Source organism: Microcaecilia unicolor, chromosome 4 (assembly GCF_901765095.1).
Source record: "Microcaecilia unicolor chromosome 4, aMicUni1.1, whole genome shotgun sequence".
NCBI lineage: Eukaryota > Metazoa > Chordata > Amphibia > Gymnophiona > Siphonopidae > Microcaecilia > Microcaecilia unicolor.
The window spans coordinates 105,601,634-105,627,236 of record NC_044034.1 but is presented as its reverse complement, the minus strand read 5'-3'; positions in this window follow the sequence as shown (position 1 = coordinate 105,627,236).

The window sequence follows — 25,603 nt, the reverse complement described above, 5'->3', positions numbered from 1 at the left end:
GCTTCAGGAGATGGCTGGCCATCTCCTGATTTGTGTCAGAAGATGGCCGGCGATCTCTTTCGAAAATAAGCTGGATAGGCTCTGCCCCCAGAATGCACCTTTCATACCCAGTTTTCTCCACAAAAAACTACTATGTGCTTACTGGAACATGTACAGAATGAGAAGCCAATTCACTACAATTTAACACCTTGACAGAATGGTGGTGGAAAAGACCTTAGATGACTGTGGTATCAATTCATAAGTGGCCACCATTTTGCTCATCCACGGCTAAGTTGAATCTCTGTTAGTTTTGAGGTATCAAATGCAGGAGCTCCCTTTTTGCTGCGTTATTTATCATTTTTTGTTTTTTCACTATTTATTTTTCATTGTTTTAAATTGTAACATTTTTTATTCTTTGTTTTTTTATTCACAATTGTTGTATGGGCAGAATATCTGAGGAAGCTGTATCAGCACATAAATCCCCTGAGGAAGCCGAACAGTGAAACAGGTCCCCGTTGGAATTCTCAGGACCATCCGATTGCCTCAGACCGCCCTAAAGTTAAGTTCAGTTTTCAGCTATACAATTAAGTCATACAAGGGAGTAGAAAATTGAATATGTCACAATATTATTTACTGACAAGAGGTATTTTCCACAAAAATATTTTTTTTATAAAATTGGTTAACGGGTTTGGTTGGGGATTTTTCTGACCGATGATAGAATCTGTGAACTGTGGTTCGAATGTTATGATATTTTGCTATAAAGACATTCTATTGATACCACAGTCATCTGAGGTTTTTTTCCCCCACCATTCCGTCATGGTGTTAAATTGTAGTGAATTGGCTTCTCACACAGTATTTTTGATTGAGATTGGACATTTGTTGTGTAAGTTTTCCTTTTTATTTTTCTTACTGGAATGTACAAACAGTTTTGCATGCGTACCTCCACTGAAAATGACTAAAGCGGCACTGAGATGGCCAGCACAGCGCAAAATGTCTACGTTCTGTTGAAAACCTGACCTCAAAAATCCTAAGTCAACATTTGCCAGACATGCAGATGTCCTTTACATATGCTCAATTGGATGGAAATATGTTTTTATTCTAATATTCATATTTTACAGTACATCCTGTTTTGAACATATTGCAATATAGTCATGTTCTGCATACATTAGTGTAGAAATATATATAAATTGTCACTTTTATCATTTATACATATAAGCATGTTTGCAATTCAATATTTTATAATATAAGTGTAAAATACAGTGGGCGATATTACTGTATTAACTGACTATAGAACAGGCTGCACATATACAATCCAGTGCCAAGCACGGAGAAGGGCCAAACCCAAATGACATTGTTCAGCACAATCTGTGAAAGATGGGAGGCTTTATAACCATTTTAATTAACTGTGTAATAAAATTGTAGCTGTGTTTTTTAATTACAGCTGCAGCTGATAGTAGATTCAGATTGTAATTTCTTGTTTTATTCTGTACTGTGTTCTTCACTGTGGTTATATGAGTAATAGAATGTTAGTGGTTTCTGTCACTAGGATTAGAAACAAAAGATTGATTTGTCCTAAATAAATACAAATATTGGAAAATGAAGGTTGAGGAATGAACTTTGAGAGAAATGGCAGCATCTTCATTCTTAAAATGTCCCTAAAGGTCAGTCTAATGGCACATCAACAACATTGGGCTTTGATATGAAGAAAACCTGATTTGGATTTCTGGACTTGGATAAAATATTGTGGTTGCTTTAATAGTCCATTTGATTGCACAAAACTAAAGGCTTACGCAGAAAACTAGCGTAAACATGTATCACCTTATATGTTCGTATTTATTAAACTTGTTTTCCACTTTTCTGGTTAGAGGGGAGCTAGAATGCAGTACAAGTAATATTCACAACTCCATGATTGCAAGAGAGAAGGAAAAAATCCTATCCTTCTCATGAAAGCATCATCTGTGGCTAAATGATTTAAATTGTGTGCACAAATGTGGGTGCACACCCAATTTGCATGTGCAATTTAATTGAATAATGAGCCAATTAGTGCTGATAATTGTGCCCTACCATTAAGTAAAATCAATTTGTTGAGTGTAAAATTACTTCATCATATTCATTTTAAAAGTATTACTATCCAGCTTATTTTAGAAAGAGAAAGAAGCCCATATTTCGATCCAAATCGGGAGATGGGCGTCTTTCTCCCTTGGGCGAACAAATCGGTATAATCGAAAGCCGATTTTGGGCGTCTTCAACTGCTCTCCGTCGCAGGAATGACCAAAGTTGATGGGGACGTGTCGGAGGTGTGGTAAAGGCAGTGCTGGGGCGTGGTTATCGGCCGAGGCGAGATGGCCGCCTTTGGCTGATAATCGAAAAAAGAAAGGCGGTTTTACCGCGATTTTGGGTCACTTTTTTTTTACCCTTTTTTTTCACGAAAAAGTCCCAAAAAAGTGCCCCAACTGCCCAGATGACCACCGGAGGGAATCAGGGATGACCTCCCCGGACTCCCCCAGTGGTCACTAACCCCCCCCCCCATCAAAAAAAAGAACTTGAAAAACCTTTTTTTCCAGCCTGTATGGCAGCCTCAAATGTCATACCCAGCTCCATGACAGCAGTATGCAGGTCCCTGGAGCAGTTGTTAGTGGGTGCAGTGGACTTCACCCAGGTGGGCCCAGGCCCATCCTCCCCTACCTGTTCAACATGGTGGTAAATGGGAGCCCTCCAGACCGCCCCCAAATCCCACTGTACCCACATGTAGGTGCCCCCCTTCACCCCTTAGGGCTATGGTTATGGTGTAGAGTTGTGGGCAGTGGGTTTTGGGGGGGATTTGAGGGGCTCAGCACCCAAAGGAAGGGAGTTATGGACTTGGGAGGTATTTTACGTTTGTTTTTTACGTTTTACAAGTGCCCCCTAGGGTGCCCGGTTGGTGTCCTGGCATGTGAGGGGGACCAGTGCACTACGAATCCTGAATATAAGGGGCTAATTTAACCACCAGTGACCAGCCGGCTGAATATTGGTGGAACAGAGCACAGCTGAGGAAGGGCATAAAACTACTGCAAAACCCTTGGTATGGTACTTTGCTCATACATCCACTCCATGCTCTTGTTCCTATGTCCAGACCCAGCCTTCTCAATGTCTACTGTTCCCTCTAAGCTGAGTGGGAGTCCTCCATCTGCATTGCTGCCAGTGGGGGATGTTACTTCAATACTGAGCTTTCAATCACCAAGGACAAGCAGGTTCCCCAAAGTCCTGCAGAGCTTGCCTGTCCTTCACTATTGAAAATATGATACTGAACCGGCATCCCCCACTGACAGGACTGTAGGTGGAGGACTTCTGCTTAGGTTAGAGGGAATAGTGTCCATGTCCTCTCATTGGTGTAAGACAGCTGTGCTGCTCACTCCTTCTAGTGCTCAAAGAAAGAATGAGAATTGATCCAGGACCATGCCACCCTCTCTCACTGGAAGCAGTTCTTCATCACAAACCTGGGACCTAATGAGGGAGGGTGGCAGGGCCTTTGTGCAATCCTCTCCCTTTCTTTGAGTGCCAAAGCAAGCATCAGTGGTGTCTCAAAGGTCCAAAGCAAATGTAAGCATCCACTGTAAGAGGCTTTTTGAAACAGATTAGAGAAGGGGGAACCTTCCTCCAGCATTTATAAGAAAATATATTTAACAGCTATAATCAGGCTGTGCTATCCTCTTTTAACACTTTGATCCTGATTTTCCTTTAAATCATACAATTGAATGGAGATGATGCGGTTCAAAGCAACAGTTTGGCCCAGGACAGCAAAAGAAGAAGGCACAGCTCATTATGCAGTGGCAGTGATGTTTTGTGGCAGGTGGGATGTGGCAGAGGGAAGGCCCTCAGCTACAGGCATTGTGTCTTCGGTGCTATTACCCAAAAAGGCAAAGTTGGTGGGCTACAGGAGAGAATGGGGGGGGGGGGGAGAGATGAAGAGATGTCAGTACCTATAGGAGGAGAAATAGGATGATATGCTGTACCCACATTGTGGGAGGAAGAAGAAGGAGAAGAAGAGATGCTGGAAATTGAAGGGGAAGGTGGCAGAGGGAAGAGAGATGCTGGCTTCAAGGGGGGGTTGCTAAGCAGGAGGAAGTGAAGAGTGAGGGGACAAGCTATACAGGACAAAAGAGATAGGGACACAGCAGGGAGATTCTGATCAGGGCAAGAATAAGGACACAGAGAGGAGATGTTCAACATGGTAGGAGAATAGAAGCAAGGACACAGAGGGGAGATGGTGGACTGGGTGGCTAGAGACTAGTATCTCTACCTGTTTTTGTATTTGGTCAAGGCTGAAGGAATCAGGGGTTCTTCTGGTCCTGGTTGAAAGAAAACATATTATGGTATGACTTTCTTTTGTTGTATTATAGGTTAAGAATAAATTTCACTATCCACCTTATAATCGAAAGAGAAAAATGCCCATATTCCGACCTAAATCGGGAGATGGACGTCTTTCTCTCGCTGGCGCCCAAATCGGTATAATCGAAAGTCAATTTTGGATGTCTTCAATTGCACTCCGTTGCAGAAACAAATAAAGTTGGCGGGGGCGTGTCGGAGGCATGGCAAAGGTGGGACTGGGGCGTGGTTATCGGCCGAGGAGAGATGGGCGTCTTTAGCTGATAATCGAAAAACAAAAGGCGTTTTTACTGCGATTTTGGGTCACTTTTTTTGGACCCTTTTTTTTCACGAACAAGTCCCAAAAAAGTGCCCCAATTGACCAGATGACCACTGGAGGGAATCGGGGATCACCTGCCCTCACTCCCCCAGTGGCCACTAAACCCCTCCCACCAAAAAAAAAAAAAAAATTACAAACTTTTTTTCCCAGCCTGTATGCCAGCCTCAAATTCTGTATCCACCTCCATGACAGCAGAATGTGTTCTATCCTCTGACAGCCTTTCCCTGCTTCTGATGTGGGTCTCGGGTGAGTGTGACACCTTTTCTGTTAAGGGCACTGCAGAGCCACATCAGCAATGCATTGTGGTGGGTGTAGGGTAGTGGGCTCCGTGATTCCAGTAGCTTGTGTTAAATGCTCACGATGTTAGTAGTTGGTAGGCTATACTCCCATGGTGCTTTTCCCTCTGCTTACTGGGTCAGAGTGTGCCCAGTTTTGTTTCCGGTAGTCCATGAGGTAGTGGCCATTTGTGTATGACAGTTTTAGATCCCTTTCATGTGTTAGCCACGTTACAGCACTTAGTTCTTACCTTGAATGTTGCTGAAAGAGGGCATTGTACACCATTCTGCCAGCTTGAACCTACTGCTCATCTCAGTACCAGCGAGGCGAGACTCGTTGCCAGTGGGGCACAACCTCTGATCTGCAGTTAACTGTGAGTAAAGGTGCTTATTCAAATAAAGGATGTTTTCAGCGATATTAGTCTTCAGGTGTGAACTGCTGTGCTAAGGTTATACAGCAGCAACAAGTCCTGTCCCTGGAGCACTTTTAGTGGGTACTGCAGTGCACTTCAGGCAGGCAGATCCAGGCCCACCCCCCCCCCCCCCCCCACCACCTGTAACACTGGTGGTGGTAAATGGGAGGCCTCTAAAACCCACTGTAGCCACATGTAGTTGCCCCCTTCACCCCTAAGAGCTATGGTAGTGTTGTACATTTGTCCCTCCCACGATCAAATGGCTTGGACTAGGACGTTTCTGAGCTGGACGTTTTTATTTTCCATTATCGCAAAAAAAAAAAAAAACGCCCAGCTCAGAAAGGACCAAATCCATGGCATTTGGTCCATCCAAACTGTATTTTTGAAACAAAAGATGGACGCCCATTTTTTTCGAAAATACGGTCTGTCCCGCTTCTTTACGTACCCGTTTTCGGACATAGACGCCCATGGAGATGGACGTTCGCGTTCGATTATGCCCCTCCACATGATGTGTTTTCTGTAAAGAAATATTTATCCTCACCAGAACCAGCTATCTGAAACTGGCTTGATGCCTGTGTATGCAGGGAGGGTAGAAAGCCATTCTGTGCTACACTGGCTTTTCTGCAAAATAAATGTGTACTCACAATATTTTTCTATTTTGCGAGCCATTGGTAGAACACCTTGGAAATTCTGGACACCTCGATGTGAAAATCTTTTTCCCGATGTAGATGTCCTATGTAATATTTGTCTTCACATTTAAGAAATTCTTCAGTAAACAAAATAGACCTCTGAATTCAGCTGAAAACACACTTTATTTTAGAAACCTAAAACAAATATATGGATATTCTGTGGTACTATATAGATAGCGTACTGCAGTCATCACATTACCTATATATTCAGTGCAACTGCCCAGATGGATAGTGGCATTAGTATACACAGTAAGAACTGTTGACTTAATTACTGACCTCACAAGCTAAAAATGTACCTCTATTATTTTTAATGCATCTATATTTTGGCATTGCATATTATTATATTTGCATGTGTCCTGGAACTATATTTTTCTGTTGATTCATATATTGAATTGCTATTTTGAATGTTTCAGTAGACTGTCTTATGTATTAAAGTTAAATATAATCTTATAGAAGCATAATAGGAACAAGAAAACAACAGGGCAGTCTATCTGCAAGATCCAAGACGGCAACATAAAAAGCAGAACAGACGAATAAATCTGTATGAAGATGAATTTATTCAACCAACAATGCCCGACACAGGCTGTGTTTTGCCCACACATGGACTGCCGCAGGAGCAAATTATGTTGAGAACTGGATACCTCTTCACCAGTGGCGTTCCGTGCTTGGCTGACACCCGGGGATGATCGCCGCTGCGCCCCTCCCGGGTGCAGTGCAAAACAGCGCCCCCCCCCGGCGTGGAACGGCACCCCCCCTGGTGTCGGCACCCCCCCTGGTTGGACCCTAACCCCCCCCCCCCCCCCCGGCGCAGTGCCTTTCACTCCCCCCGACAGTCCCCACCTGCCTACCAGCTGAGCTCCGCCCGGCACCTCCAATCTGCAGCACTGCTGACTTTAAATGAAGAAAACCGTCTCGTTGTTGGCCCTTCACTACTGAGTCCCGCCCTCTGATATAACTTCCTAGTTTCTCGAGGTCGGGACTCAGTGAGTGAAGGGCCAAGGACGAGATGGTTTTCTTCATTTAAAGTCAGCAGCGTTGCAGATTGGAGGTGCCGGACGGAGCTCAGCTGGTAGGCAGGTGGGGACTGTAGGGGGGAGTGAGAGGCGCTGCGAGGGGGGGGGGGTGGATAGAGCACCCCCCCGCCCATTGACACCTGTGGCGGACCACCCCCACCACCCCGCCCTTGCTATGCCACTGCTCTTCACATATGTGTTGTGACTCATATGACTGCAAACATATGATGCAGATATTTTGTACTCACCACTTACATCAAAGTTTAAAGGTACAAATGTTCTTTTGAAAATCAAATAGGGGAAATAAGCATAGAATTCTACACCAATGCAGGCATTTTATTTTCCCAATGAAAATTTGTACACATGCTTTCAGAAACCCAAATGTGTGTACATTAGTGCACTTTCTAACCCTGCCCTTGGAAATGCCTGTTTGATATATGCATGCATTTATATCCAAAGAATCCACAAGTCCATCGTTGAATGAAAGATTTTCTAATGCATGAAAATACATTTGAAAAGTGCCCTGAATAAACATGTACATCCTATAACTGATGGGTCATGATATTGATAATCTTATCTTTAGTGGCAGGGATTTTATTTCCTGTATATCAACTGTATCCTCTATTTTCATTTTGCTGCTGGGTAACATTGGTGGCTGGGAGAAAATAAAAATTGATGGGCCTGATATTTTAAAAGGTTTATGCAGTTGGTGTTTATGCTGACCACATACATCTTTTTGTTTTCTAAATAAATCCCCATTCTATGCATAACTGTATGCATAGATTGCACCACTGTGGATTCTATATATAAAACTCATGCCTAGACAGGGAGTGGAGTTTAAAAGAATGTAAGGCATGGGCAGTAAGTTATGCATAGAATGACGAAATGCAACTGCTCAAGTGCATAAGTTAGGACAGCAAAAAGGCAAGCCTAATTTAAGAATAGAAGTAGGGACTGTGTTGCAGCTTAAGATATATTCAGCAATGCAATTTAAACAGCTGGCACTGTGAAATATAAGATCAAAATGTTATCACTAGCACCTTACTTTATCAGACCTAACATTTTTTAAAAATCGTATGAATTTAATCAAAAGTGTGCCATTCAGGTAACACAATTGAGATTAGAGGTTAACATTAATTCTTATTTTCTCTGAGGTGCTGACTATTGGTGAGTTATTGTAGCACTGTTAACCTTTAGCAATAATTGTCTTCTTAAGAACATTTTGATATAAAACAAAAAAGGATTTGTCCACTTTACAAAAGTAAGTGAACAAGTGACTGACTACAGGCAAATACAGAGAAAAAGAGGAGTGCCCTGGAGATACGCAATAATTTAAGCTTAGTTCTTCATGCTCACTAGTTCACTCCTCCTTGTCAGAAAATCTATATAAAGTTACTATGAAGACCATATGTTGAGATAAAGGTCTTCATTTGTTAAGTCTATATCAGAAACACAGAAACATAGAATAGATTGGCAAATAAGGACCATAAGGGCCATCTAGTCTGCCCAATTAAATTCTTCTCCCATCCATTATGTTAGGTCCCAGTTGATCTCTGTCTTCTGTTTCACTTCTTTGTAACTAAGGATCTCCATTTCTGTGAAACTATATTTTATATTCCTGAGTTTATCCCTTTGAGCGTCATAATAAAATCTTTTTTCTAAAATTCCCTTTTCACTAAAAGAAAAAAAAAATGTTTCTTTTGCATTACTTCAACCATCAAAATGTTTGAATGTCTCTAGGGTACCTCCTTTGTCTTTCTTTTTCTCTATGGTATAGACATGTATTTCCATAGGTCTTATCTCATATCACATTTGGTAAAGATCCAGTACTATTATGATAGTCTTTGTGGACCTCCACCTTTTGGAGGTGTGGAGGGGCATTTTTGATATGATGTCCCACCCGCCCGCCCTCAGTCGCTCCCTGGCATTGAACTTAAGCGCCTCACCTTCGAAAGCACAGCAAGCAGCGGCAGACCAATCCTTCCTTCCATGTCCCACCCTCGCGAGTTACATCAGGCAAGGGCGGGACACGGAAGGAAGGAGTGGTCTGCCGCTGCTTGCTGCGCTTTCGAAGGTAAGGCGCTTAAGGTCTGTGCAGAAGGCCCGGGGGTGGAGAGAGGGCCTGGTGTTGGGTGGAGGGGGGGCCCAGCGACCTCGGGTGGGGGGGCCGGCCTTGTCCCGGGCCTTGCCCAGTCTCTCAGCGGCCCTGACTTCCATCCCTGTATCTAGTGAACAGAGCATACATTTACCACACAGGCACAGGCATTTCTAGTGCATACTAATGGTTAACACTTGCTAAATGCTAGAGATACCCATAGGAATATATAGGCATCTCTAGTGTTTAGCACATGATAATCATTAGTGTGCGCTAAAAACGCTACCACAGCTTAGTATAAGATCACCTATGTGCCTGGGCAGATAGTATAGGCTACCCCACATTATCTGACCAGGCATATAATGCAGTTCCGGCACAGCCTGCCATCCCCACACCTGATCTGATACTCAGGAGTTTCAGATCATGGGAATGGGAGTATCAGATCTGGTCATCATGAAGATCTTCCTACCTTAAACAATACCCCCAGAAGGTGTTTTATCTGATGTGACTCTCCTCCAAACCCCTTCCATGAATGCAATTATATGGTCAAGCCCCTCACCAGGTGCAACGTCTCTCTTTCTCATTCCAATCTGACCCTACCCTGAAAACCTACCTCCTGAGCAAACCCAGGATTCCATTCACTCCTTCCATCTTGCCCCAGATTTCAAAATATCTCAGATGACCCATAGCAGTAGTCTTATAGTACTACCACTAAGGGTCAGCCTTCCATATAGAGTAAGGGCAAATTCACCATATATTGAAGGCTGACCTCTAGTTGTAGTATAGCCAGACTACTGCTATGGCTCATCTGAGATATTTTGACATCTGGGGTCTATTGGAAGGGATGGAGGGGAACCATTCTCATTCCCTCCCATTAGATGCATGGAAAATACACCTGGTAAGTCCCAGGAGTATTCAAGAAGGATGGGGTAAGGGGAGATTCAGTTAGTGAGAGGGAAGGGCTTGACCATAGTTTTGCATTCAGGGGAGGGGCTTGGAGAAGAATCAGATCAGCTACCCATGACAAAGGGCACACACTCAGTGGCGTACCAAGGGGGGGGGCGGTGGGGGCGGTCCGCCCCGGGTGCACGCCACTGGGGGGGTGCTGTGGCGCACGCCTGGCTCCGAGTTCGCTATCTTCGCTCGTTCGCTGCAGCTCCCTCTGCCCCGGAACAGGTTACTTCCTGTTCCGGGGCAGAGGGAGCTGCAGCGAACGAGCGAAGTTAGCGAACTTTTCGGAGCCGACAGGCGCAAACCGCGGCAACCCCCCCAGCGGAGTGCACCCGGGGGGGGTGTCATTTTGCCGAGGGGGGGAGGTGTCATTTCACCGGGGGGGGGGGGGTGCGCTGCACCCAGGGGGGACGCATCGGCGATCCGCCCCGGATGCCATGCAGGCTAGGAACGCCACTGCACACACTCAACCTTATCTCATACAAACTGCCCACAGACCAGAACCTAACAATATTAGATACTAAATGGACAACCACACCATGGTCAGACCATTACAAGTTAAACTTGTCCCTACTCTGGCGGAAAAGGGGTTCACACCGCACACAAGAACACAAAACCTACAGCACAAGAGGCCAAATAGACTCAAAAACATTCTGGCAACGGATGTACAACGATGAATGGACAGCACAATATGACTATACACACTACCTCTCAGACTGGGACAAAAGATGTAAAACCATATTAGAAGAAATAGCACCATTACAAACAAAAACCTCATGAAGGCATAACTCGATACCTTGGTACAACAAAGAACTGAAAAAACTAAAAACACAAACCAGGAAACTTGAACGAGCTTGGAATAAAATAAAAGATACGCAAACACTCAACGCATGGAAACTAATGCAAATAAAATACAAATACGCAACAAGACAAGCCAAAAGATTATACTGCAAAACCAAAATCGGGTCTATCTATAAAGACACGAAAAACTATACCAACTCATGAACAAACTACTAGATACCACCTTTGTCACCACACAGACATCCCATCTGCAGACAAACTTGCCACATACTTCAATGAAAAAATTATAAACCCACGCAACACACTAGTGGCCTAGTGGTTAGGGTGGTGGACTTTGGTGCTGGGGAACTGTGGAACTGAGTTTGATTCCCACTTCAGGCACAGGCAGCTCCTTGTGACTCTGGGCAAATCACTTAACCCTCCATTGCCCCATGTAAGCCACATTGAGCCTGCCATGAGTGGGAAAGCGCGGGGTACAAATGTAACAAAAACAAAACCTTAGAACATCACCGACATCGAAAACTTCATCAAGTGTATGGACCCAACCCTTGGTGAATACCCAGCAGACAGATTTTGGACAAGCTTCACTCTCCTCACCGCTGAAACAGTCAAACAAGCGATCAACAGGTTCTCCAAGACTCAGAGTAAATTGGACACTTGCCCCAGTTACCTACTAAAATCCGCCCCCCACTGCTTCATAACAGACCTCTCACATCCCACTTAAACTACATGTTCCAACATAGTCTCTTCCCTAAGGAAAACAGTAACATCCTACTCACCCCAATACCAATAGATACCAAGAAAAAACAAACGATATCACCAATTACCGCCCAGTAGCATCCATCCCACTGATAGTCAAACTGATGGAAAGTATGGTAACCAAACAACTCACTGACTACATTAACAAATTCTAAATATTACATGAATCTCAATCAGGATTTTGCTCCAACCACAGCACCGAAACAGTACTAATTACTCTCTTAGCCAAATTCAAACAAGAAATTGCAACAGGCAAAAGTGTACTTCTCCTCCAAGATCCTACTAAACATCCTAGAATACTTCGGGATTGGTGGAAGTGTACTTAGCTGGATCAAGGGTTTCCTAACTACTAGAACTTATCAAGTGAAATCAAACTTGAACATATCATCACCATGGAAAGCAGAGTGTGAAGTACCTCAAGGATCACCACTATCACCACTCCTTTTCGACCTAATGATGACCCCACTAACCAAGTCCTTATCCAATCAAGGCCTTAACCCTTTCATTTACGCAGACAACATCACAATATGCATCCCCTACAAACATGATCCAACAGAAATCATCAATGACATCAAACTCATGGGCGAATGCATTCCAACTAAAACTTAACTCAGAAAAAACACACTGTCTCATCCTCTCATCTCAATACAACACGAATAAACCCACCAACATGATCACCCCCAGACTACACCCTCCCAATCTCAGATAGCCTAAAAATTCTCAGAGTCATAATCGACCGAAACCTCACGCTAGAGAGCCAAGTGAAAGCTACAACAAAGAAAATGTTCCATTCAATGTGGAAGCTCAAACGATTGAAACCTTTTTTCCCCAGAGAAATATTTTGCAACTTGGTTCAATCCATGGTACTAAGTCACCTAGACTACTACAACGGAATCTATGCGTGGTGCAAAGAACAAATTATAAAAAAAACTCCAAACTGCTCAAAACACAGCAGCCAGGCTTATATTTGGAAAAGTGAGATTTGAAAGCACCAAACCCCTACAAGAAAAACTGCACTGGCTCCCAATCAAAGAATGTATTGTGTTCAAAATCTGCACCCTGTTTCATAAAATCATCTACAGCGAAGTCCCGGGATACATGACAGACCTCATAGACCTACCAACCAGACATACAACAAGATCAACACGAACATATCTAAATCTCCACTACCCAAGCTGCAAGGGCCTCAAATACAAATCAACCTATGCATCCAGCTTCTCCTATATAAGCACGCAATTATGAAACGCACTACCAAACACCATGAAAGCAACATATGACCACCTAAACTTCCGGAAAATACTAAAAACTAATCTGTTCAAAAAGGCATACCCTAACGATCCAACTTAAATGTCCTAACTCTGCAACACAACATAACCAAAGCTCGTGCAGGACATAACTCAACTCTTCCTCCCTATGATTACCCAATGTGTCTGTCACACATGAACTCTACCACATCACTCTGTATTTGTTCATACTGATAATGGCGATCGCCTGTACGGTAACATGTAAGGCACATCGAGCCTGCAAATAGGAAAATGTGTGATACAAATGTAACAAACAAATAAATAAATAATTGCATCGGGTGGGGTTTTTTCTGGGAGAAGTGCAAGAGCACTTTCAGGAGAGGGATGGCTGCCACAGCAGTTTCATGTTTTGTGTTTTTTGCAAAAGGTTGTGGCAGCCATGCTCTCAGTACTGATGCATACACTAGCTATCACAACCAGCTGCTCCTTCCCATGTTAAAAAGCTAGTGTGTGTGTGTGTGGGGGGGGGGGGGGGTGTAATTAATATTTTTACTAAGGTATTTTCTTACTTTGTTTTCTTATTGTTTTTTTTAATAGTCATAGAACTGGAACATACGTGGAGGGGCATAATCGAACACCAACACCCATCTCCATGGGCGTCTATGTCCGAAAACGGGTATGTGAAGAGGCGGGAAAGACCATATTTTCGAAAAAGATGGGCGTCCATCTTTCATTCCAAAAATACAGTTTGGACGGACCAAATGCCATGGATTTGGTCCTTTCTGAGATGGGCGGGTTTTTTTTAGCGATAATGGAAACTAAAAATGCCCAGCTCAGAAACGTCCTAAACCAAGCCATTTGGTCGTGGGAGGGACAAATGTACAACACTACCATAGCTCTTAGGGGTGAAGGGGGCAACTACATGTGGCTACAGTGGGTTTTAGAGGCCTCCCATTTACCACCACCAGTGTTACAGGTGGTGGGGGGGGGGGGGTGGGCCTGGATCTGCCTGCCTGAAGTGCACTGCAGTACCCACTAAAAGTGCTCCAGGGACAGGACTTGTTGCTGCTGTATAACCTTAGCACAGCAGTTCACACCTGAAGACTAATATCGCTGAAAACATCCTTTATTTGAATAAGCACCTTTACTCACAGTTAACTGCAGATCAGAGGTTGTGCCCCACTGGCAACGAGTCTCGCCTCGCTGGTACTGAGATGAGCAGTAGGTTCAAGCTGGCAGAATGGTGTACAATGCCCTCTTTCAGCAACATTCAAGGTAAGAACTAAGTGCTGTAACGTGGCTAACACATGAAAGGGATCTAAAACTGTCATACACAAATGGCCACTACCTCATGGACTACCGGAAACAAAACTGGGCACACTCTGACCCAGTAAGCAGAGGGAAAAGCACCATGGGAGTATAGCCTACCAACTACTAACATCGTGAGCATTTAACACAAGCTACTGGAATCACGGAGCCCACTACCCTACACCCACCACAATGCATTGCTGATGTGACTCTGCAGTGCCCTTAACAGAAAAGGTGTCACACTCACCCAAGACCCATATCAGAACTAGGGAAAGGCTGTCAGAGGATAGAATACATTCTGCTGTCATGGAGGTGGGTACGGTATTTGAGGCTGGCATACAGGCTGTGAAAAAGTTTGTAAAGTGGGTTTTTTTTTGGTGGGAGGGGGTTAGTGACCACTGGGGGAGTCAGGGGAGGTGATCCCCGATTCCCTCGAGTGGTCATCTTGTCAAATGACGGATGATTAAACAATTTAGAATAGTCACGAGAGATCATAACATTTCATTAAAGCTGCTTCAAGGTCCACACAAGCTGGGGACAAACGACAGCATTTTGGTTGTCAGATAGAAATGAGTATCTGAAATGCTGTCGTATGTCCCCAGCGGCACCCTGACATAATAGACCATGACAAAAAAAAACCTGACAAAAAACTCCAACAAAACAGACTAAAACCAAAACAGACCATGACAAAAAAAAAACCTTCCCCCCCCCCCCCCCCCCAAAAAAAAAACCCAAGACAAAATAGACTCTACACAAAACAGGGCAGGGAAACCTCCTTAATCAAGCTGGATTATCTTCTCAAGCAGATTTATGATTCTCACAAGTGTGGATAGTGAAGTCAAGCCGTAGGCAGGTGCCAGGACTTTCAAGTGACACGCCGTGGACTTTCTCAGTAAATCTATTTCATCAGGCCCTTTTGTCAGGTGTCTATTTTGTCAGGGATTTTTATGTCGGGAACTTTTTTTGTTTGGAACTTTTTTGTCTGGTTTCTTTTGACAGGGTGCCATCCCCAGCTCATGTGGACCCTGAAGCAGCTTTGCCAAAGTCAGCTAGAGCAAAACACTGGCCACCGTTGGTCCGGTTCAGGGCTGTCCAGAGGAGTATTGACGACTGTGCATAAGCTAAGTACTAACTTCAAGCAAGTACATTTTGAATTATATGACGAAGCTAGAATTTATAAGTGTGTATCTGTTTGAAATTAACACATTTTTTGGACATCTTTTTTGAATTTTGTCTAAACATTAGAAGGTTTTTAACCAATGATGAGGTACAGATCTTACTGACCAATATCTAGGTCATTTTGATTGCCAGCAGCTCATTAGGCCAACGGGTCTGGGTCACCTTGAGGCTTTTTCCTTCTTGATAAATAGACATTCACTGATATATTGTTTGTGTGGATCATTTGATTTATTTGGGTATAAGATTTTGAGTTATTTTGATTCCACATCCACTGCTTTAGTTTTATATTGCACATACACCAGAGAAGAGGATATTTTTTTATCTGCTCAATATTCAGCTGGAGGCAGTGAGTGTTATTTTAAAATGCTGACTGTTGCTGGATACATTAAGTCCTAATATTCAATGCTGGGCCAAGTATAAGCACTAGCATTGAATATTTGGACCTGAATAGACATGTGCAGGCTTCTAGAATTTATGCAGGTCCCAGCCAATATTCAGCTGACTGAATATCATCTGTGTCCCGAATAAGGGGAGTTGTAATGGCTTTGTAACCTCCATCCTTTCTGGCCCAGACTCCCCCCCCCCAAAAAAAATCATCAGTGTCATGCCAGACCCCTACCTACTTTGTATCAGCCCATTCTGGCCCCGTCCCTAGAGCACCTGTGCCACTCTGGACCCCCTTCAAACAGCAGTCCCCAATTAGGACCCTCACCCCACAAATAGCAGATCACATTCTGGACCCCTCTATATTTTTTATTTTATTTATTTATTTGTTACATTTGTATCCCACATTTTCCCACATATTTGCAGGTTCAATGTGGCTTACATAATATCGTGAAGGCAGATCCCCATTCCAAATGCCCCTTGGTCTGCTTCCCAAGCCAAAAGCCCCATCACTACCACTAGAGGTCATGGTAGTTGTTTTGAGGATGGAGTCAGAATGAGCAGGAGTGATTGGGGATTGCTCCAGCTCAGAAAACCTCCCTAGACCACCAGAGATAGTAAGGTAAGCCTGGAGGGTCCTACAAATGGAGGAGGGCTTTTGGATAGGGGAGAGATGTTTAGGGTGTTCCTGAACGGGGGATGCTATTTGTGGGGTAGGGGTCCTAAAGGGGGGGGCTGCAATTTAGAGGAGAGGCCTGAATGGTATAGATTCTGAGGAGGGGAATTGTCAAGAATGGGTCAATGCTTTGGGGGGGGGGGTGCAGGATTGGGGGTCAGTCTTTGTTTTGGAAGGGAAAGAGAAAAGAGCACATGAACAAGTAGGCCATAACCTGGAAGTTATGCACGTGCCGGCCTGATACTCAGTGTCAGGCAACTGCAATGCTAACACCCAAATAGGAAGCTTTTTGTGCAGTCCTATCATGGCACTTAACTTTACAGGCACCTGGACTGAATAATGCCAGTACCTGAATGCCTCCCAACTCTGCCCCTGTACGGCTGCTTTTGCATTATCCAGTTAGAGCCAATATTCAGCAGCACTGCCCAATTAATTGCTGCTAATATATCTATGCCAACTCAGCATGTTTTAAGTGGGATGGAACTTCTCCTGCCTGCTTAAACCACACTGAATATCAACATACATGTTATTTACCACAGTCATGTTTACTATATATATATATTTTTTTCTCTCTTGATAGATAGATAGATAGATAGATAGATAGATAGATAGATAGATAGATAGACAGACAGACATTTGTTTGGTAAATGAAGCATGTTCCCACTTTCTTTCTCCACTGAAATATAACTTGATAATCTGGTGTGTGTCTGTGCTTACAGTTCTGAATTATAGGAGAACTGAGGTATGGAGATTTAACAGCCCTGTAATTAAAATTGTGGCATTCATGCAACAGATGAAGACTATTTCAGAATAAATTAATATCAATAAAAGCTAGAAACTAGATTGGATATTATGTGGTTAGTTGCCAACGCAGTCATGAGGGGTAGAATAATTTGCATAGCTAGAGTAGCAGTACAAAAAAAATGTATCTTCCACATCACTGTAATTTAGCAAAGGAAGTTAATGAGATGAAAAGTATCATAGCCAGGTAGCACAGCATTTCACACTGTAAAGGAAAACCAATGTATTATGCTGTAGAAAGCAGACAAATGGAACAATGGTATGAAGACGAAAGGAATCAATGTGAAAAAACCCATTTGCATATCAGAATAACATAATCTTACAGCTAAGATATCTTTAGTTGTTTGTATGTTAGCCAATCAATTTAGCATGTTGTATGTTTCCCCCCACCATTATTTTGTCTTCCAAACCTGGCCCAGAATCTATACTTGTTCCTCTTACCTGCACTTGTGAAAAAAAATCTAAACTGCTGAGACTTTTGAATAATTGTTTGTGGCTGCCAGGATTTTTGTTTGATTAGGCCCTATTATTTCTCTATAACCCAGTCATTTTAATCACTATTCACTGTAGAGAAGCCACAGACCATGGCTGTTGTTATACTAAATATAACTTTAGGCACTTGGGGGCCCTCCTAAGCTGTGGTAAAAAGTGTCCTGTGCTAGTTTTGGTGCATGAAATTATCTGCTGCGACCTCTCACAGCAGTCTCGCAGTACTACTCTAGTACCATGAACTAGAATGAGAGGTTGTGGTAGACATTTTCTTAAGGGAGACATAAGGGCCAGGAGCGAGTGGGCTTTGCTCCTGCCCCCATTGCCCTACTGGACCACCAGGGAGCTAAGGTAAGGCCCAAAGGGGCCTATTGAGACAGTGGAATCATACTGGAGGGGATAAGAGTTACTTAAAGGTGTGAGTTGGAGGGAAGTAGAAGGTAAGGAAGGGGCTGCCTGGGGGGGGGGGGGGGCAGGAGAGGGATCGTGGGACTTTAAAAAAATGTTATGCAGGTCTTGGCCAATATTCAGTCAGGGCCACATAAATGTTTTATGTGGGCTCTGGTTGATTATCAGTGGGAACCCACATAATCTCCAGTGGCTAGCTGTAGGGCAATTAGCCCCAGATATTCAGTGCCAAGCCATGTGTGGGCATTGGTACTGAATATCTGGGGCTAATTTAGCTTGTGGCGGTCAGAATAATAAAAAAAAACTTTGAACACCGCCGACTGAATATTGGCTAGATAATTTCTAAGGCAAACCTCCCTGTGTTTTGTTTCACTCACATTTTCATACAGCTGGAAAGAGAAATGAGTATATAGCTCTTTTTAAAAAATGCATACTTAGTTGCTCACACTGTGGACTTGGTGTCTTCCTCTTTTTCTGCCACTTTTCACTGCAATCTCTGCTTCTTTCTATTGTTACTGCCTTTGACTCTGCTGCCACCTGTTCTATTACCTGCCCTGTTACTACTCAGCTTGTCCTCTTGATTTGTTGCTCTGCTGTACTATTGCCAGAGCCAGTCAAGCTGCTGTTGACCAGTATACTCATGTGCCTTGTCATTCTCTTGATTCCATTGGGGTGTTTTGTTTCTCCTACCCCCCACCAATGAAAAGAAGAATAATTAGAAATAAAAATTTCATCTTTAGCATTACTGTTTTTTCTTTCTGTATTGCCTTTCCCCTTTAATAGTATGTTGTATCAGATTTATCTAGATCTTTTTATAATAAATTATTAATGTATACTCTTTGTGAACTTGTTGGTATTCATCCCTTTTGCCTTTCTTTGAGAAAATGATAGCTACACCATTTTCTAGCCCACAATGTATCTTTGAATATTGATGGAAACTGTTAGAATCCCAATGGCCAATAAACCGTCACTGAAAAGCAATGCCCCACCTTTCATCCTCAATGTCTTTGGGTCTCAATGCCAATGCTAAAATCCATGGAAGCAGGACACTGGAATATTTTAAGGACGTTACCTGTTTTCTCTCATTCAAGAGTACGATTTGCTTTCAGCAGATAAAGGAATTTGAAAGAGTTGATAAGCCCCTCTATGTTACCAGAAGTGGTGCTGGCAATGCCAGAATTTAGAGGACATAAAAAATGTAATGTATGCAGTATGGGGTCCTTTTACTAAGGTGTGCTGAAAAATGGCTTGTGATAGTGTAGGCATGGGTTTTGGGCACGCGCAGATCCATTTTTTAGTGCACCTGTAAAAAAGGCCTTTTTGATCTAGCGGTAAAGAATCCAGGTGGTAATGACCTATGTGTGTCAAATGCCACTTGGCGCATGTCCGTTATGTGCGCCCAAAAATAAAAATATATTTTTCAGATGCATGTATCGGACATGCACCAAAAATGAAATTACCACAAGAGCCATGCAGTAGTCAAGTGGTAACTCCCTTGGGCACGTGTAGACGTTTATGCGGCTTAGTAAAAGGGCCCCCTATGTGTCCATTGATGTTGGAGACAAATATATTTAAACATCCTTCTACTGAATGAGAGTATACTTTATTCATCATTACTAGATGCAAATCAGATCATGTTATCTATTGCATTATTTGTCTGTGTGAGAAGCTATGAGTTGTTCAGATCTCTTGAAAACTGTCCACACATTTGGTGGAGCACAACAGCTATCAAAACTTTAAAACCACTAGGAGGAGTGGCCTAGTGGTTAGGGTGGTGGACTTTGGTCCTGAGGAACTGAGTTCAATTCCCTCTTCAGGCACAGGCAGCTCCTTGTGACTCTGGGCAAGTCACTTAACCCTCTATTGCCCCATGTAAGCCACATTGAGCCTGCCATGAGTGGGAAAGTGTGGGGTACAAATGTAACAAAAAAAAAACATTACCTTTGGCGAGTCATTGTAATGCATGTGAGCATTTATTTGCAACTCTAAGGTGTCTGGTGCTTCAACAGATCAATTAATCCAAAAGAGGTGATGATAGATGGCGCATACTATTGCAGAAGGAGGAACAATGCACTCAACACTTTGATCCCTCAAGGTCTTAATGCTAAACTGGAATGGCATCATATTTTTTGATACAAGTCCATCAAACGGGTCTGTAGACTGGCTTGAAGAGTGATTGGTTAGTGCCGTCCTAGGCGTCTGACATCAGGTTTTTTTATTGAGGGTGATATTTTTCCAGGACAGCCTTCTGAGTCCCATCAAATTTTGAACAGTGTTTAAGTAAGCAGTAGTGTGTGAATGAACAGCTGGATGTAATGAAAATTGTGAGACTTTTGTCCCTGGTATTCTCTTTTCTCCAACAGATGTTTGACCGTTTGACCCTGATGCAGCTAGATGAAATGCTGGCCACTGTTAGTCCCAGTCTGCCTATTGGAGGAAGGAAAGATTCTACAGTTAAGTATTGCTAGCTGGTTAAATTGTTCTGAAGAACTGTTTAAGATATTTTGAATAGATTTTCAATCTTAAAGTATTGTATTCACTTTTAAGGAGGTTTTTTTGTTGATGAATCGATGATGAAGCAGTTCTGCTCCCGTGGCTTTTAGCTGGGAGCTTCTTAAGGCTTTTTCCTCCTTATTTTGAAAATGCCCACTTACTGCTCATGTTTTATTCTATATAGAATATTTTTGTTCTTTGTTTGTGTACTAATGTTGCCATTAATGCATGCTATCTTCCCTCCCACTGTTATAATAACCAAAACATGATAATCAGTCCAACTCTTATACTATCTCCAAATCTTTCATCAATATATTCTTATCACTCAAATACTTTCAAACCTACTTGGTGACCTCAGTGGTGCCCCTTGATGGTGTCTTCACACCTTAGCAAGATTATGGGCAACCTGAATAAACTAAACTAAACTATGCCCATTTGCTTTTTTAGGAGAGGTACCTAAGGGGTTCTCTTACAAAGCTGTGTTAGGTGCTAATGTGTGTCTAATACAGCAAAAAAAAAAAAAAAAAGCCTAATACAGGATGTGCTAATATATTCCATGTTAGTTTTGGGATGTGCATATGCTAACTGTGTGCTAATTATTTTTTGGTATTTTTTTAGGGGACATGTCAGGGACAGAAAGTGAGCGTGCCTGTGATAACCTGTCAGACTATCTACATTGCCACTTGCTAACTAGTAGTTAGCATATAGATAACACAGGAGCCCTTACTGTGATCTGACAGTAATTTAAAAAAAATGGCCACATGCTAATGACAACCGGCCACTAAATTACATAAATAGAAAATTGGAGTTTTGTATAGTCACAGTAAAAATGGCCTTCACATGTGGGAAAGACCTGTTTAAGGGCATACTAAGGCAAATGTTTACCACAGCTTTGAAAAAGGAACCATAACATATTTATTAGGCATCCTACTCACTATACTAGTGTATATTATAGATATATAATAACATAAAAATGTTCTTTATGGCAATATATCCATAAATAATTGATTTTTTACATATTTTTCATCCAGCAGATGGATATAAGCATCTCAAAGAACTGAGTCATGTAGGAACAAATTCAAAAATCATGTCCAAGAGAACACTCCTATAATAACCAGATATGAATAAGCACACAACATAGTATTAAAATAAAACTGAAAGAATTCACAATAGATCTGTAGTTACTCAAGACTGAAACACTGAAAGAAATATTCTTTGATTCCCTTTTATAACTTTCTGTCACTCACCTAGTCTAAAGCAAACACTGGTAAGAAAGAGATAACAGAAGCTCAGTAAGGAAAGAAAGTCACTAAGCCCTGAAAGACACCACATCAGATCATATCCCAAAATTCTATGGTTAGTCAGAAAGATATCAGTTCGCACAACAAGCTCTGGGAAAACCTAAGCACACATAAGAAACAGGATTCAACATTACTCATAAATTTCATTTCATTCTTCTATCACAAAATAAGCTGAGCAGTATTCAAATATGTGGCAGGTATAATTATAAAACGAAGGAGATGTGGAAAAGATATTCTTTTCTCTTCAATAGATTGCTTGTGTGTGTGTGTGTTGGGGGAGGGGAATTTTAGTATATGTCATTTTAAATGGAAAGATATTTTTTTCCGATGCACAATCTGCCAGATTCTATATAGCGCACCAAGAGTTCCGCGCCAAACTCCAGGCATATTCTGTCACAACGTGAGTAACATAATTTGCTTAACAAGCTAATGAGCTTTTTTAACAGCACTTAACAAGCAATAATCAGGACTAATTGGCAATAATTATAATTTACGTGCACAACTTGCTAAGTGTATTCTGTAATTAAGGACACTTAAATTATAATGTGCGCAGTTCAAAAGGAGCATGGCTATGGGCGGGGAAATGGGTGTTCCATGGGTATTCCCAAATTTACATGCATAATTTTAGAATATGGCCCAGTGCAGGTACATCTACACACAAGGATTTATGCAATATTTTCATTGGGGTAAATGGAGGTGGACAGTTTTAAGCACTGGGATATCAACTAAGCATATTCTATATACCGCACCTAAACCTAGGCACCACTTATAGAACACGTTTAGGCTGGATTGTTTACCGTTCAGATTTTTTAAGCGTCTTATGTAGAATCTGGCTTAATGTCATTGAATATTAACCTTAGACTATGATATGGACATTATAGATTTGTTTATGGTATTCATTTATTCATTTTGCATATTTTCAGAGTTATTTTTTATTGATTTAGGTGGTCTTTTACTAAGGTATGATAACATTTTAGCTCATGCTAAAAATCAGCTGGCACTAACTGCTGAGATGCCCATTATATTCCTAGAAGCATCTCTGCATTTAGGGAGGATTCTATATATGGTGCCTAAAAAATCCATGTGGAAAACATTTCCACCTATGCATATTCTATAAGTGATGCCTAGACTTAGGCACAGTATATAGAATACGCTTAGTTGATATTCCAGTGCCTAAAACTATGCATATCCATTTACACCAATAAAAACATGGTGTAAATCCTGGCGTATAGATTAAAGAGCACGGGGCCATATTCTATAACTACACTGGTATATTTTGGAATGCCTATGAAATGCCCATTTCCCCACCTATAACCACGTCCCTTTTTGTCTGCACATGTTAGACGTTAGGCGCAGTGTGTTACAGTTACTGAGTTGTGTGTGCAAGTTCTAATTATTGCCAATTAGTGCTCACTATTCCTTGTTAAGTGCTGTTATCAATGCTAATTAGCTTGTTAAAGCCAATAAAGTTACACACATTGTTATAGAATCCAACTGAATTTCAGCATGGATCTCTCGCCTCGCTATATAAAATCTGGGGATTGCACTAACTGATTTTTAGCACAAGCTGAAAACACTAGCACACCATAGTAAAACACCCCCTTAAACAGCATTTCATCAATATTATAATGTTTTGCATCTTTTTAAATTTTACTTTTTAAAAAACATTTCAGGGCCCTTTTACCAAACAGCAGTAAAAAGTTGCCTTTGCGAGCCCTTATTCAAGTCTTTCCTATGTGCTAAGGCCATTTTTACCACTGGAGTAAAATGACAGACCGTCCTGTTTTGTTTTTTTTATTAATGTCCATGTGTTAATTTTGTCATTAGTGTATGACCATTAAAACAGATTAGTGCATGAGCTTGTCTGCATATATGAAGCCGTCTTTGGCATGCGCAGAGTAGCCACTCATAATGCTTGGCTGCTCTGCACTGGCTTCCCCTCCTTAGGAAGGAAATCATGTGCAAATGAGCTAACAGCGAGCAGCTCATTTGCATGCGATTTCCTTCATGCATGCTCGTTCTTTCCGAATCGCTAAGAGATCGGTAAAGGAAGGGCTTTTTCCGTTCAGTTATTGCATCTGGCTGAATTAAGGGAGCTATGTACATGGGAGCAATTTGTAAAGTCCACTGCAGTGCCCCCTAGGGTGCCCGGTTGGTGTCCTGGCATGTCAGGGGGACCAGTGCACTACGAATGCTGGCTCCTCCCATGACCAAATGGCTTGGATTTGGTCGTTTCTGAGATGTGCGTCCTCGCATTCCATTATCCCTGAAAATCAGAAACGACCAGGTCCTGAGGACGACCATCTCTAAGGTCAACCTAAATTTGCTGATTTGGGCGTCCCCAACCGTATTATCAAAATGAAAGATGGATGCCCATCTTGTTTCGATAATACGGGTTTCCCCGTCCCTTGCTGGAGCCATCCTGCGAGGACGTCCCCAGGAAAACCTGGGCGTCCTTTTCAATTATCCCCCTTCTATGTTGTTATCCACTGACTCCCTTTTTCTACATTTTCATATATGCAAGGTTCTTTTTGAAAACTTATGACCTGAAATAGTGAGCTTGCCTTTTCATATGAGATATGCTGCTCCCTTGTTGCATTATTCCAAGTTGTTGTTTGTTTCTCAGTTCTGTTTCTTTTCCTGTCTTTACTTTTTCTTTTCTATGCTTAGAGTCTCATTTTCTATACCAATTGAACCTATATTATTTTTGATTAATTTGTTCTACTGGATATCTTTGGGTTCTCTGGCTTTCTACATTATGGCATTGAATATTTCTTATCTACTTTGCACTGTTGTTCAGAACATGCTGATTGCCTATTTGTATATTATTCTTACCGTTTTTTCAATAAAAAGGTTACACTAAAAAAACTGCTGGCCATAAAATTCACTGGGCCAACTGAGGATGCAAAGGTCTCTTGCTTTCTACGAATGTAGAAGCAGCACTGTTTGTCTGTTTTGCACAGACACCTTTGAAAGAAACAATTACATGCAGTCCTAATTAAATCTGAATTTAAAATAGTCAGGTATCTTGATATTTTAAATATTAAGTATGTTTTCATATTATATATTTATATAATTATGTTTGTAAAGAATTAAAGGGAATTCTATAACGTATGCAAAAAGTTAGGCACCAATAACGTGCATATATTTATAGAATAATAACACATAAGTACATAAGCATCGCCATGCCGGGACAGGCCAAGGGTCCATCGAGCCCAGCACCCTGTCTCCGACAGCAGCCAAAAGAACACGTTCATGATTGGAACCAATAATTGGCAGTTACATACATACACTCTAGGCACTATTCTGTAAAATGTGCACTTAAGCCCCTTATCATGCAACTGCTTGGGAGGCATTAAGATGAGCAGAACATGAGCTTGTCAAGGGTGTTTGCCTAGCGACACATGCAACTTACAGAATAATATAGATTGCACATGTGGCATTGTACACCTAGGGGTCCTTTTACAAAGGTGCACTATTGTTTTTAGCATGTGCATTAAATATGCATGTGCTAAATGCTAGAGATGTCCATATATTTCTATGGGTATCTCTAGTGTTTAGTGTGTGCTAATTATTAGCAAGCACTAAAAATGCTAGCTAACCTTTGTAAAAGGACCACTTAGGCAAGCCTGCCATTGAATTGACATAGATGGTCGCATCT